Source organism: Lolium rigidum, chromosome 4 (assembly GCF_022539505.1).
Source record: "Lolium rigidum isolate FL_2022 chromosome 4, APGP_CSIRO_Lrig_0.1, whole genome shotgun sequence".
NCBI classification, from domain to species: domain Eukaryota; kingdom Viridiplantae; phylum Streptophyta; class Magnoliopsida; order Poales; family Poaceae; genus Lolium; species Lolium rigidum.
Window position 1 is genome coordinate 186,063,155 of NC_061511.1, and position 14,623 is coordinate 186,077,777.

Below are 14,623 nucleotides of genomic sequence, written 5' to 3' on the forward strand. Positions count from 1 at the left end.
CTGGTTCGATGCCCAGGAAAGATTCGCATAGAGTTATAAAGATAGCAAGATGAAGGATTGAATTGGGAGTTAACTGCCATAGTTGGATCTCGTAAACTCGGAGAAGATGCTGAAGGAATTTGTGGGCAGGAAGCGAAAGACCTCAATGCAAAAAAGATAAGAACATCACGGTAAAACCAGCAGGGGGATTGGGCCGTGAAATCGCCCCTGGGAGAATAACATTCCCCTCTTCAGAAGGAATATATCCGAGGCTCTTAGCCTTCTTCTCGTCACGCTTCGTGGTGGTGGAAGCAGGCCAATCACCGGGATGGACCCAGCAATAGAACTTGATGGCGCCGACGGCGCCGGAGCTAAAGGAGGAGCGTGGGAGACGCTCCTTTTCGGAGGGTTTGGAGAAGATCTGCCGGCGGCGCCGCTGCTTGCAGCACTAGTAGCAAAGGGTGGAGATCTTCTTCCCCATCTCGCAGATTCACGAGAGATCTGGATTCGGCGGCGGCGGCGCAGTAGTTTTGAGCACAGGAGGTGAATGAGGAAGAAAAGGATGCAATGATGGTGTGTGAAGAGGAGAAGATCCGCAACGAGAAATTATAAGATATAAGGGTGGAACGGGCACACGTACCCAGTTTACTGAAAGAGTCTCTTTTTCATCAACAAATCACGGGAATCGAGGAGATGCCTTGGTAATTGCACGCGAGAAGCGGTCATTTCCTAAAAACTGCCCGCGCAGAACTAGGGTGGGCCCGTCAGGTCACGACTTATCAGTCAGACCATGGCAGTAATTACGTCATCAATGACATCGTAAAAGCATGGTTGAGGAGTCGAAGAAATGAAACTGTCGAGTGGTAAACTTGAGTCTACGCACAGATTGCCAGCATCCGCGCCTAGACTCGGGGGCTACTCCCATCAGGATCGCTGGACGCGCACCCGATAAAAAGAAGACTCGAAGATTTTTCCAGGAAGAAGGGCGTGAAGAAGTGTTTGAACAAAAGAGCGGTGTTCTCAGTTCGAGTCTGCACCCGGTTGCAAGCACCCGCGCCCAGACTCGGGGACTACTCCCATCGGGAGTACTGAGTGCGCACCCGATAAAACTTTTTTGTATTCCAGGGTCATGCTCGGGGACTTGATTCTGAGTAGGGTAACGCCGTTTTGCCAACGGCAGTTAACCAGCAAAGATGGGCACGTTACTCCATATCCTTTACGCGTCCAAGATTCACTGAAAAGTACAAGTCCTGATATGCATTTATCGGATGACCTATGAAGACTTGCAAGAAACTTCGGCAGAAGAAGACATTCGAGTGGCAAAACTTGAGTCTACACACGGATTGCAAACATCCGTATCTAGACTCGGGGGTACTCCCATCGGGAGCGCTGGACGCGCACCCGATAAAAGAAAATGAAGCTGTTACAAGATGGACGAGAGCAATCAATGCAGAAGAACGTTCAGTGGAGGCATGCTTTAGTCTCTACCCAAAAAACTTCGGCTAGACACTCGAGGACTACTGACGTGGGCATTACCCTTCGGGTAACCGACATTGCCCTATCCTGTCCGGCCCAATGGGAGGCCCATGAGGATACCCGATGGCAAGGCGGGCCACTAGGGCGGTGCCGAAGAAGATTCCTTGAAGAACAAGACGAAGAGGAGCCAAACAAGGGAAGTTTAGAGCTAGGTCTTTTGTAAACCTAGACGTACCCGGACAAATCTCTTGAGACCTGGCCTCCTATATAAAGGCCAGGAGAGGGGCTGCCGAGGGACACAATCAATCTAGGCAACTTTAGCCACCAGAAGTCTAGAGCTAGATCACCGCAGCACTTAGCCTCTCGACGAGATCACAGCCGAAACCTTCGGCACCCCATTGTAACCCAATATTCTCATAATCAAGATCAGACAGGCAGGACGTAAGGGTTTTACCTCATCGAGGGCCCTGAACCTGGGTAAATCGCTCTCCCCGCTTGTCTGTGAACCGATGTCTCGTGTCAGCCTACAAGATTCCATCAACCCTAAGCCCCAATCGGAGGGCATTGTCGAGGAGCACCCTTGTCACGGGTGCCGGTTCAGAACAAACCGGGCGGTCGGAACCTTTGGTTCTGCCCATCCTTGAGAAAACCAGCAAAGCACCAACTGCTTCCCCCTCCAAGACTTCTTCTTCTGCACCATCAAAATCGTCGTCTCCGGCCAAGGGCGCGGTTGCACCGCCGCCGGCACCTTCCAGCAAACCCCCTTCCGGCCCTTCGGGCAAGAAGTTCTCCCGGAAGGTTGCAAATGTTACTGCGGAGCAGCTCTCCGGTGCAGTCTAAGCTACAGCGGCTCAACCCACCGGCTCACAAAGCCTCACACTTCATGCTGGGCGAGCCGCGGTCGTTGTTGGTGAGAAGATCTCGGGCCAAACAGGACAGATCATCGAGCTGAACCGCGGCGCAGACAACCTGTGTGCGCTCCAGAAATATGTCGTGATGCCTGGAATAACTCTGACATGACTGAAGCCACCCTCGACGTCAAGGACGGGCAAGTTTTGTTGGACCCTCGCGGCGCCCGGAACACGGTGCAACATTTGGCGCGGCTTAACGCAGCATGCGTGAGTTCGACAATGCCTGGCATGACGTTGATAAGAACATGCTGGTAAGTTTTTCATCCAAACTTGAACCTTTATCCTCATACCGAATTGTTTCCAATTTAGATCTCATAGATATATATCCTCATAGTACCCGAGTTTCGGGTTAAGCACACAGTACTTAGCGCGAAACTGCTCAAAAACCGGTATAGATAGTCCCTGAGTTTTGAGTTAAGCATGCAAAACTTGCCAGGAAACCGGCATGGATAGTCCCCGAGTTTCGGGTTAGGCACGGTTTCTTTTAACATGTTTCAGGGCACGTTTGACTCGCGCAAGAAGCTTTTTGAAGATCTGTTGTGGGAGCACCGCGACCTCACTGAGGCCTTCGCCGCACTCTAGCTTACTCACAGCCAGTGCCAAGGTTTGTTTGAGCTCACCGGCTTCTTTTGTACCGGTTTTGCCTCCGCAGAATTTTACTAAACTGTTTCTTTCGCGCACTTGCGCTTCCAGAGGCTTCCCTTAACGAGCTCACCAGCCAAGTTGCTGCACTCAAAGGCAAGCCGTTTCCGTCGGTTTCTTTTTCCTTTGTTGTTTTATTTCCCTAACTCAATTCATGCCGGATTTCAGCTGAAAAGGAAGAGCTGTCCCTCCAGCACTGGCGCGACCTGCAGGCTCAGCGAGACGAAACTACCAACATGAAGGAGCAGCTACTTCAGGTCGGGCTCCAGCATGCCCAAGCGCTGAAGGACGCCATTGCTGCCGGGAAAGCGGAGGTGGAGGAGGCTAATGAGCAGCTGCGCCAGGAGCTGAAGGAAGAGAAGAAGTTGCGGTAGCTTGAGAAGGAGCGGAACGAGGAGCTTGATGTGGTCCAGGACTCGATTGCCCAGTTCATCAAGGAGATGGATGCGAAAGTCCAGAGTATGTATCTTACCTTTGCTTAAAAGCTTTCTTTTCTCACCGGTTTATTCTGACACCGGCTTCTTTTGATCTTTTCGCAGAAATCTTCCCGAACTCTCAGGTACGCGCCGAAGCGTCCATTACCAAGGTCCGTGTCGAGGCTCCGGCTTCCGATGCCAGCTCCCCCTGGACCACACACGATTACTTGACCGCTCTCTCCTCCCGCGTCCTGCTCATGAAAATCGTCGACCGGCATCTTGCTCAGCTACCGGAGGCTGCGCTGAAGATCTTCAAGTGCCTCTGGCCTGGGGAACCGGTTCCGGACAACGTCAACGCCCTCGCCGACCGGCTTCTGGATGTCGGTCAAGCGGTTGAGCGGATAGCGGCGTTCCACTACATTGGCCAGAGCTGACACCGCTCTGCGGTTCGTTTGCTCGTGGTACGAGTCTTTGGATCTGGACACCTTGCACAGCATGCGTGGCGATGCTCCAACCGATACAGATCCAGTGAAAACTGCCGCGCGCCGCGACCGGGCCTACCGCATCGCCAGCTATGCCGCCACCAGCACCTTCATTCCTGCTCCCGCTGACATTCAAGACGAACTTACTGATGACGAGGAAGAAACCGAAGAAGGCGAGGAAGAAGAATAAGAGCTTGAAGGAGATGCCTCAGAAGAAACTGCTGCTACCCACACCTAAACCGTCACAACTGGTCAAGTCCCGGAGAGCTCGTCTCTGCTCTACGAATGAAAAACCGGAGTCCTGCCTCACTTGAAACAATTCATTAAATCCCCCGGTATGCCGGGTGGTAAGATGTAACATACTTTAAGTCCTTTTGCGTGAAACTGCTTAGTTTGGTAGGTTTGGCATGTTTAAACCTCGTTACCTCGTTATATTCGGTATGTTAAACCATTAAGTTTGGTTTGATGAAAAGCTCTCGGTTTGTTTTCTTTCTGATTTGCGTGGTGAAGACTCCAGATTCATCCGCGAGTTCAATCCAATGCATGCTTAGTTCTTTTACTTTGGATCTGTCTACCTCTTTGGGGTGTTTGACGTATGAGGCCCAAAGTTCTTTTGCCAAGCAAGCACTTTCTCGAACTTATAGAAAAAACTCGAAATTTTTCACAAAAACCGGTATGACCGGGGTTAGTTAAACTTTTCCGGATTGCTAGTTTTCGGCTTCTTTCTTGTTTTTCATGTGCTCAAATCCTTCCGGTTCGTCTTGCTTGCCATGAAGTCGGGTTGCGGACAACAGCTAAGTCGAAGATTTACCTTTAGGTTAAACACATTACTAAACTGGAAAGGAGAATCTCCAACAAACAGACCGGTATACGGAAAAAATAAACACATTGCATGCGAGTCCGGTAAAGGCAATCCCCGAGATACATTGAGGTGCCGGCATGTTATTGATAGCAAATAAGGTACAAAAAGAACCCCTTACGCACATTACATCTTCAGGAATAGAAAGGGCGAAGTAGAGCTATGTTCCATGGGCGTTTGGTTTCTTCTCCCGACCTGTCCTTCTTTCCTTCACTGGGATCCTGTGCATCTATCAGGTAGTAGGCATCATTGTGCAGAGCCTTGCTCACAATGAAAGGTCCCTCCCATGGAGGTGAGAGTTTGTGTTGTCCCTCAGTGCGCTGCACTAGACGTAGCACTAGGTCTCATTCTTGGAATACCCTTGGGTTTACCTTCCGGCTATGATAGCGTCTGAGGTTTTGTTGGTATATGGCTGATCTTGCCAATGCCAGCTCTCTTTGTTCCTCGAGCAAGTGGACATCATTTTCTCGGTCCTCTTTGACCTCTTCTTCGGTATAGAGTTGGACTCGTGGTGAGTCATGGATGATGTCGGTTGGTATGACCGCTTCTGCTTCATATACCATGAAAAATGGTGTATAACCGGTTGACCGGTTCGGTGTGGTCCTTAGACTCCAAAGTACTGATGGTAATTCATCAAGCCAACATCCTGGCGTTTTTTCCAGTGGCTCGATAAGCCACGGTTTGATACCGGACAATACGAGTGTGTTTGTTCTTTCCACTTGCCCATTTGCTTGCGGATGTGCCACTGAGGTCACATCCAACCGGATATTGTTATCGTCACAAAACCACTTGAACTCTCCTTGAGCAAAGTTTGTTCCGTTATCAGTGATGATGTTGTGCGGGTAACCATACTGCAAGATGATATCTTTCAGGAATTTCATGGTTGTGTGCCCATCGCACTTCCAGACTGGCTTAACCTCGAGCCACTTGGTAAACTTATCGACCATGACCAAGATGTGAGTCATGTTTCCTCTTGCCGTTTTGAATGGTCCAACCATGTCCAGGCACCAAACAGCAAATGGCCAAGTTATCGGGATTGTTTTCAAACCGGATGCTGGGGTATGATTTTTCTTGCTATACCTCTGGCACCCATTGCACTTCCGGACCAAGTCCTCAGCGTCTTCCAAAGCCGTGGGCCTATAGAACCCATGCCAGAATATTTTTGCCACCAACGCCCTGGATGAGGCATGGTGCCCACATTTCCATTGGTGGATTTCTCGGAGCATCTCTTTTCCTTCTTCCGGTTCCACGCACCGTTGGACGACCCCGGTAACGCTTCTCTTGTACATCTCACCATTGATGATGGTGTATGCTTTAGATTTCCTTTGGATCCTTCTTGATTCGGTTTCATCAGCTGGCAAACCACCATTGACTAGGAATTCCTTAATATGTCTTACCCAGGTTGGTGCTTCTCGAACCACAAAAATCGGCGCATCAATCTCCATGCAATCCAGCATCATAGTTTCTTCCGGTTTCGACCCTGAAGTCCCGGGGTTAGATGGAGCAGCCCCTGAGTTAGAGGGAGCAGTCCCCTGGTTTACCTCGTCGATGTCCATCGGTACAACATGTGACTCCGGTATGAAAATCGACTCGGATTCCAGACTTAGTTTGATTGACGATTTTCGGAGGTGAGCCAAAGCTATTTCGGAAGGAATTTCTTGTCTGGACGAGCCCAGCTTGGACAGCGTATCCGCGGCTTCATTTTCTGCTTGCGGTACATGGTGAAATTCGCATCCTTCAAAGAATCTGGCAATCTGCTGCACATAGAACCGGTATGCGGCCATGTTGGCATCTTTTGCATCCCAATCTCCGGAACATTGATGCACCACCAGATCCGAATCACCGTAACAAATGATCCGGCGCGCTTTGACTTCTTTTGCGACCTTGAGTCCGTGGACTAGAGCCTCGTACTCAACGACATTGTTTGATGCCCTGAAGTGTATTTGCAGCACGCACCTCAAGTGATCTCCTTTTGGTGAGGTGAGAACCACTCCTGCTTCGAGACCTTCTTTGAGTTTTGATCCATCAAAGTGCATCCTCCAATAGTCCACTTCCGGTTTGGGCGGCTTGTATTACATTTCAGCCGAATCAACTAGGAAGTCCGCCAAAGCTTGCGATTTTATGGCGTCTCTCCTTGCGTAGGTGGGTAGTAAGGTGATAACTGAATTGCCCATTTGGCGATCCGGCCGGTGGCATCTTTATTGCCAATGATTTCCGAGATAGGTTCCTCGCACACCACCTTCATCGGATGCTCTTCGAAGTAGTGCTTGAGCTTAGTGGCAACCATGAACACGCTGTAGGTCATTTTCTGGAAGTGCGGGTAATTTTTCTTTGAGAGGGAGAGCACCTCGCTCAGGTAGTATACCGGTCTCTGCATGGTTTTTCCTTCCTCTTCTCTTTCCACCACAGCCATGACACTCACGACCCGGTTTGTTGCCGCTATGTAAAGCAACATTGGTTCCCTTTCAAAGGCGAAACCAATACCGGAGTTGTGGCTAACATTTTCTTTAACTCCTTGAATGTCGCGTCTGCCTGTGAGGTCCAGACGAAAGTATCCGATTTTTTCATTAGGGCATACAATGGTAAAGCTTTTTCTCCCAGTCTTCTTATAAACCGGCTTAAAGATGCCAAGCATCCGGTAAACTTTTGCACATCTTTGAGGCATTGAGGTAATTCCATCCTTTCGATGGCCCGAATCTTTACCAGATTAACTTCTATACCGCGGCTTGAGACCAGGAAACCTAACAGCTTTCCGGGAGGAACGCCGAAGGTGCATTTTGCCGAGTTAAGTTTCATCCAGAACCTTCGCAAGTTATCAAATGTTTGCCTCAGATCGTCGATTAGAGTATCTTTTATTTTGGTTTTTATCACGACATAGTCTACATAGACTTGCACATTTTTAGCGATTTTGATACGGTAGATCAAACCCAATCCACCTAAGTTGATGCCCGATCTTTCACAGCGAGAACCTGGGGTAGTAAATCCTCCCAACAACGCGATGACCGCAGCCTGGAGAAGAGGGGACGAATCCAGCAAGCAACGGATCGATGAACGATACGCCTCAAACCTTGAGCTAGACAATCCTTGATGAACATAAGAACCTTTGCAGCGGATATAATAGATAAACGGCAGCGCCGTACCCCCGGAGGGATGATACACGTGAAAACACGCAACTAGGTATAACCTAACTTTTAGACTAAACTTGAACTAACTCTAACCCTAGCCGCCCCACCTCCTTATATGAGGGGGAGGTGGCCGGCCAGCCCTTGCTGGGCTGGGGCACCCCTCTATGGGCCTACCTAACTTGGTTGGACAGGCCCAGACAAAGACTAACTCGATTTATTAAAAATTCCTAATTGGCCCATATATGACCATTACATAAACTAAGATAATTAAGTTGGTGGAGTCCTGAATCTGGGCTCCACATAGGCCTCCATGCCTGTATCATCCTCCCCCCCTTCAAGAAGCGTTGTCCCTAACGCTTGAGGGTCTTCTGGAAAAGGTGACGTGATATGAACATGACACGTCCTCGCCGTCCTCAAGTCTTGCTTGACTTCCACACCACATCCTCCCTCGCGGCCTTCTTGACTTGATACAGCACTTGGCGCCTCCTTTCTTCTCCACATGAGCTTGGACTTCTGCGCCAATACCTTCTTCCTACGAGGTTTTGATGGACCCCTGTGTCGCTGAACATGACCCTGCACAAGATGTGTAATGCCTGGGCCACATAAGTGTCTCACACGTCCATCCTTGCCTCGATGCATCCGCGGTGTCGCGGAAAACTGGACTGCAGTACTCCTAGCACGGTAGTGCCGCTGCCCACTGTCTCCACTGACGCGCTTGCCTCCCACTCCTCCCACGCACATCTGCACCATATGTACTGACACACCATCAGCACAAATATCATCAGTCTGCATTCTAGCATCAACACAAACTGGAACTGTACCACATGCTGCAACATCCACATCAACAACAAGTGTAGCTTCATCCGGCTTGTCACCAACAAGAACTGGCTTGTCATCTACAGGCATGGCTGAAACACCACCAACATCAATGCTCGGAACATCATGCACCTCTTGCTGTACTTTAGGCTTGTGCAACTTCTCCTTACGCACCACTAACTCCACATCGGACTTGATATGATCATCACCCAAAGGCTTCAAAGTCCGCTGTTTGCCACCATCCATAAAAGAATATGTATTTCTCTCCCAGCATGTGTCACATTGCGATCATACTGCCAAGGACGCCCAAGTAGCAATCCACACACCTCCAATGGCAACACATCACACTCTATCTCATCAACATAATCATCAACTGTAAATGGCACACGCACCTTGTGAGTAATCTGCAGCATACCACATCTATTCAACCACTCAAGACGTTTAGGTTCAGGAAGACGCCATGTAGACAACCCCAATGCTGCCCCCATCGTCATGCTAATGCCATTAGTACAGCTACCACCATCAATCATCAACTTGCAAGCCTTGCCCTTTATAATGCACTGAGTCTGAAACAAACTCCACCGCTGAACTTTATCAACTGTCTTGCAAGCATCATATTGTACCTTCTTGAGTTGCATATTCAACCCGCTCAATGGTACATCGTCCTCAACAGTCACAGTAGTGCTCTTGGTATCAGAGCCAGGTTTCCTCTCCTCTGAAGATATCACCTCGCCCTCAGTGACTGTTGGTAGTGGAACAATCTCCTGAATAGGAACTATGTACTTGCCCACTTCCTTTATTGCATGCACAACTTCGGATGGCTGCGCACGTTCCTCCAACGGTAACCATAACCCTCCACGAAGAAAAGTCTTGAAGTCCTTCCAAGTATAATCAACCTCTCCTCTGTCAACCGCATCACACCAATAATCATACAACTCCTCGTCCACACGCCGGTGAGCGAGAATATATGCATCATAACCAGTGAACTTTCCTCCGTATCAGCGACAACGAGTGAAACCCAATTCCATGTTCCTTTCACAATGTTCATATTCCTCAACTATCGCTTAATGGTGTAAATACCACTTTAGTTTGGACACATGACGATGTACGCCCTTCCGCATGTCAAGGTAATCATTGAACACATAACTGGACTTCGTGCCACGCGAACACCGTATGCCACGCACATCGTCTGTAAACGAAGCAATAGCAGCGGTAGCATCAGCTAACGACGTCGAAGACGGAACAACATCAGCAGCGGGAAAAACCACCGCAGCAGCAACAGGGTCAACCTTCATCGCCGGAGAAACAACAGCAACAGCCGCAGCATGCCCGGCCCAGGGCCCGGTTGTATCGGCCCAGGGTCCGGTTGGACTGGCCTGTGCGCCGATATGACCGGCCCAGGGCCCGGTCTGACCGGCCTGGCCACCGGCTGCACGGCTGGGCGGCTCAGTAGTGGGCCCGGTTGGCATCAGCATATGGGCCGGTTTGGACCGGCCCGGCCGGTCTGGGGCCTGGTCAACCGGCCTGGGGACCGGATCGCGTCGCGAATTTGCATCTTCTTCCCGATTCCAGCCTCGATTTTTCGCGATTATGACCTCCGAAACAGCCATGGATGACCTGCAAACTGCACCACAAAAGCTCCAAACTTCCTACAACCAACCTCCTTCGACCGAGAGCCAAACCCCTCCGATCTAGAGCCAATCTTATCCAATGCAAACCGATCCGAAGAGATCGATCAACACAACCTCGCCATGAGCAACCCAGAAAGCTGATACCACATGATATGGTAGATCAAACCCAATCCACCTAAGTTGATGCCCGATCTTTCACAACGAGAACTTGGGGTATTAAATCCTCCCAAAAACGTGATGAACGCAGCCTGGAGAAGAGGGAACGAATCCAGCAAGCAACAGATCGTTGAACGATATGCCTCAAACCTTGAGCTAGACAATCCTTGATGAACACAAGAACCTTCGCAGCGGATATAATAGATAAACGGCAGCGCCGTACCCCCGGAGGGATGACACACATGAACACACGCAACTAGGTATAACCTAACTTTTACACTAAACTTGAACTAACTCTAACCCTAGCCGCCCCACCTCCTTATATGAGGGGGAGGTGGCCGGCCAGCCCTTGCTTGGCTGGGGCGTCCCTCTATGGGCCTACCTAACTTGGTTGGACAGGCCCAAACCAAGACTAACTCGATTTATTAAAAATCCCTGATTGGCCCATATATAACCATTACATAAACTAAGATAATTAAGCTGGTGGAGTCCTGGATCTGGGCTCCACATAGGCCTCCATGCCCGTATTAGATTTGATCGTGAAGGCATTTTTTGCATACATCGCTGGTATGTTGCGTGGGCATTTCTCAAACCAAAATGCATTGTGACATAGCAATAAGCCCGGTGCGGGGTAATGAAAGCAGTCTTTATTTGATCTTCCTTTTCCAGGGGAATTTGATGGAAACCGGAATAAGCATCCAGAAAAGACAACAGTTCACATGCAGCGGTAGAATCGATCACCTGATCAATTCGAGACAGTGGGAATGGATCTTTTGGGCACGCCTTGTTCAGGTGGGTGTAGTCAATACACATTCACCAACTTTTGGAGCCTTCGGGTCTTCTTCTTTCTTCTTCTCGACCAGCACCGTATTGGCCAGCCACTCGGTATGTAGCACTTCCACAATGAAACCGGACACCAGTAGTTTGGTTACTTCTTCTCCGATGATCTTTCTCCTGTCTTCAGCAAATTGGCGTAAAGGTTGCTTCACCGGCTTAGCGTTCTTCCGGATGTTCAGAGAGTGCTCAGCCAACTCCCTCGGCACACCCACCAAGTCATCAATAGACCATGCGAAGATGTTCCGATTCTCACGGAGGAAGTTGCCGAGCGCGCTTTCCTATGCTTCACTCAGGCCGGCACCGATGCGAATGCTGCGCTCTGGGTAAGCCGGATCCGGCACGATGTCCTTTGTTTCCCTCGCCGGCTTGAAAACCGGGCCGCCAAGCTGGCCGCTCATTGCCGCTAAGTTCAGCTGGGATGATTGAGCCAGCGCAACTACGGTTTGAATTCTCCTTTTTTTTCTTGCGCTATGACCAGCGATTCGGCCAGATTTGATCTTGCAGAAGCGGTTTCCAGCGAGACCTTATAGTTTCCCACCACGGTTAAAGGACCGTTAGGCGCTAGCATCTTCATCTTCAGGTAGGCCGTATGAGTTGAAGCCATGAACCTAGCCAATGTCGGCCTCCCAAGTAGAGCATGGTAAGGGTTGTTGAGATCAACCACTTCGAACAGAATGTTTTCAACGCGACAATTGTCTCGGCCGCCGAACAGCACATCAACCCGGACTTTGCCCATCGGGAAGCAGGACAATCCCGGAACTATGACGTGGAAAGTCGTGTGAGTTGGTTCCAGCATGTTTGGAGTTATGCCGAGGGTATGCATGGTGTGCCGGTACAAGATGTTGATGCTGCTACCATTATCCACCAGCCCTTTGCTAAAACGGACTCGCGATGATGGCCCGTGCATGATCAGATCCACCACCAGAGCATATCCGTCTGGATTAGGCATCACCTTCGGGTGATCTTTGAACGACCAAGTGATCTCTTGGTCTGACCACATCATGTATTTTAGCACTGCCAGTATCACTGCGTTCACTTCCATGGAACGACGATGCACACTTTGTCGGTCTCTTGGCTCGGTTACGAATACCACACAACACAAATCCGGATCATGGTAAACATTCCGGCCTTGCGGTGCCGGAGGCGGAGCATGATTATTGCCCTGCACCACCTGATGAACTCCTTCCTGTTGCTGCGGCCGGTTCTACTGAGCGAAAACCGGTTGCGCATTCGCCCCGGTTTGCGGTGGCGGCGGTGGCAATGCTTCGAAACCTTGGTCTCTAGCATCTTTCGTCGCGCCTCTCTCCATTAACCTCTTGGTCTAAGAGCAATCCTTCGTCAAGTGATTTGTCAGTTTAGCTGGGTTCGGCGTGTGCCAGCGGCATGGCTATCGGCAATCTGGCCAGGAGTACCCAGGATTCTTGGCAGTGGATCGCCCACGATTGCCGGTTGCATTGGATCTCCCAACGCATAGCTATCGGCCACCCGGATCATTTCGGTCAAAGTGGTTGGCATTTTCTCTGTAGCTTTTGCCACAACGGTGAGCCTCTCCGGCACCCATTATAGGACCAAGCAATCGCTTGAGCTTCTATCACGCCCTCGCAGGAATTTCTTGTTGAGTTCCACCGGGTCAAATAATGCCGATCTATCTCATTCTCGCGCTGCTGGCACATGGCGAGCTGCTGCGGTCTGTTTGGCCTCCCGTATGTACTGATGAAGTTGCTTACGAATGCTTCTTCGAAATCAAGCCAGCCATTTATGCTTCCCTTTGGCAAATTGTTTAGCCAAATGCGTGTCGGTCCTACCAACATGACGGTATGTATCTTACCGCCCAGCGCCGGTTTTCTTCGCCAGCTGCGGTTCCTCCACCTCCAGCGACATACACCGTTGTAACATACTCTGCAAGAAAATCTTTCGGCTTGGTGGTGCCATCATATGTTCTTGTGTCACGGGGCAACTGGAAGTTACGCACCAGTGGTTCCTCCCTCATGATCCATGATACGTCTCCGACGTATCGATAATTTCTTATGTTCCATGCCACATTATTGATGATATCTACATGTTTTATGCACATTATATGTCATATTTATGCGTTTTCCGGAACTAACCTATTGACGAGATGCCGAAGGGCCGGTTCTCGTTTTCTCGCTGTTTTTGGTTCCGGAAATCCTAGTAAAGAAATATTCTCGGAATCGGACGAAATCAAGACCCGGGTTCCTATTTTTCCCGGAACCATCCGGAACACCCGAGAGCCGCCGAGAGAGAAGCCCCGGGGGCCCCACACCACACCCCGGCGCGGCCGGAGGGGGCCGCGCCGCCCTATGGTGTGGTGGCCCCGAGCCCCTCCGAGGCTGCCCTTCCGCCTATTTAAAGCCTCCGTCGCGAAAACCCCGATGCGAAAAACCACGATACGGAAAACCTTCCGCGAGCCGCCGCCATCGTGAAGCCAAGATCCGGGGGACAGGAGTCTCGTTCCGGCACCCTGCCGGAGCGGGGAAGTGCCCCGGAAGGCTTCTCCATCGACACCGCTGCCATCTCCACCGCCGTCTCCACCGCCATCTTCACCGCCATCGCTGCCTCCATGATGAGGAGGGAGTAATTCACCCCCAGGGCTGAGGGCTCCGCCGTAGCTATGTGGTTCATCTCTCTCTCTTTGTGATCTAGTTGAATATCATCTATGTGCTACTCTAGTGATGTTATTAAAGTAGTCTATTCCTCCTCCATGATGTAATGTTGGCAGTGTGTGCATCATGAAGTACTTGGTATATGCTATGATTGTGATCTCTTGTAGATTATGAAGTTAACTATTACTATGATGGTATTGATGCGATCTATTCCCCCTTTCATAGCTGATGTTGACGAGTGTGCATGCTATGTTAGTACTTGGTTTAGTCGAATTGATCTTTCATGCACTCTAAGGTTATTTAAATATGAACATTGAATTGTGGAGCTTGTTAACTCCGGCATTGAGGGTTCGTGTAATCCTACGCAATGTGTTCATCATCCAACAAGAGTGTAGAGTAAGCATTTATCTATTCTGTTATGTGATCAAAGTTGAGAGTGTCCACTGGTGAAAGTCTAATCCCTAGGCCTTGTTCCTAAATACTGCTTTCGCTGCTTGTTTACTCGTTTTATCGCGTTACTACTGCTGCGTTACTACCGCTTGTTTACTCGTCCCGGGCAAAGCACTTTTCTCGGTGCCGTTGCTACTACTTATTCATACCACCTGTATTTCACTATCTCTTCGCCGAACTAGTGCACCTATTGGGTGTGTTGGGGACACAAGAGACTTC